This window comes from Amphiprion ocellaris, chromosome 8, assembly GCF_022539595.1.
Source record: "Amphiprion ocellaris isolate individual 3 ecotype Okinawa chromosome 8, ASM2253959v1, whole genome shotgun sequence".
In the NCBI taxonomy this organism is placed as follows: domain Eukaryota; kingdom Metazoa; phylum Chordata; class Actinopteri; family Pomacentridae; genus Amphiprion; species Amphiprion ocellaris.
In genome coordinates this window covers 11,559,308-11,560,870 of record NC_072773.1, presented here as the reverse complement: position 1 = coordinate 11,560,870, position 1,563 = coordinate 11,559,308, and positions in this window count along the sequence as shown.

The window sequence follows — 1,563 nt, the reverse complement described above, 5'->3', positions numbered from 1 at the left end:
GCTACTGTTGGGGAAGTGCTCTCTTATTTTCTCTTTTCCTCCTCCCCTTCTCCTGCCCTTCCTCTAACTCTAATAGTTATTTAGTGTCTCATTTCAGCACCTGCTTTGAGACAGAGAGAGGAGGGATAGGCAGACAAGAAAGGAATAATGTTGCTCCTCTGCAGGAGTGTATACAAGTAAACGTGTATGTGTGTGTAATGTGACGGTGGCAGGTTCTGCTTTATTAGTCGAAGTGGATTTATTGGGTGTGTTTATGTACTTGATGCTATTTGAGTGTGTCATTTTTGCATTTCCAACTATTGATTCAAAACAAGCACAAATCCCTGCATGCTAAAGCATACATTTGCATGTCAGTCTTTGTGTTTGTGTATTTGCAACCCCGGCTTCATTGTTAGAATAGCCTCTGGCTGTGTGTGTGTGTGTGTGTCCATGCAGCTTTCACCAAATGTCAGAGTGTGAGCTGGTGACAGAAAGAAACTGCGAAGGCATGCTTAAACTCTTCTCTTTCAGTGTTCCTCACTTCCTGCTGCATCAACTATGTTCACTAATCAAACATGAAAAGAATGGTAGTGGGTTGTGGAGGTGGGGAGTTGGGTTACCTCGGGACACCAGTTTACTCAGCAGTCATGGACGTCTAATTATTCCCATTTTTGTTGGTGGAAAATAGGTCACTATAGGCCTTTAAGTTGTCTGTGATTTTGCTTTTGTGTCATCACTAGTCTGAGAAAAAAAATAAAGCAGTAGCACTTAGAATTCAAACACAACTATTGCCAATTTAAAATTATTTTGGTAAGATAAAATGTAGGGTGTACAATAGAATTAAGATTTCAAATGATTCAAATGAGCAGGGCAAAGATTTGTGTGACACATTTTTAACGGTGCATTGATTGATATTTTAACAATGATATGAAATGTGACGCAGAAACGGGATCAGGTTGGTATTGGGGGTTTTTTTTGTTGGTTTTTTTTACTGCTCAAGTGAATCCCCGTGCTATGCCATGTTGTTTTGTTTGCTGCATCACTATCTTGTGGCTTATTTGGGGCTTTCGTCTGCAGCTCATGCATGCAAGCGACTCCCTCCTCACTCCAGGAGTCAGTGAATGAGCCAGCCGGTCGGTGTCCACAGTGCATACCTGTGCTCGCTGACATGTACTAACTCACTCTTCCTGCAGGCCATGACAGAGGAACGCACAGCAATCATAACAATCCAAAGATGAATGTGGCCAAGAGAGACGAAGGGAGGGAGGCAGAGAGCGTGCATTAAAAAAATTAGGACTAAAGGGATGAAATCAGGGAAAGGGGGAGGAGCGAGTGGTGAAAAAAGGGTGAAGAAAGGGTGAGTTGCAAGAGGAGGATAAGAGGAGACGAGATAAAATAAAAGTCAGGAGTTGCCCAAGGCCACAGCTATTGGTGGAGTTGGAGAGGGGAGGAGGGGGAGGAAGAGAGAAATCATTAACGAACACCTGTCTGTTTCTGAATTCTAATAAATCAGCTTCTTCTTTTTCTGTCTCTGCTGCTTGGAGAAGGTTACTTTCTCTGAGGGGGGTGAGATGGAGAGGAGAA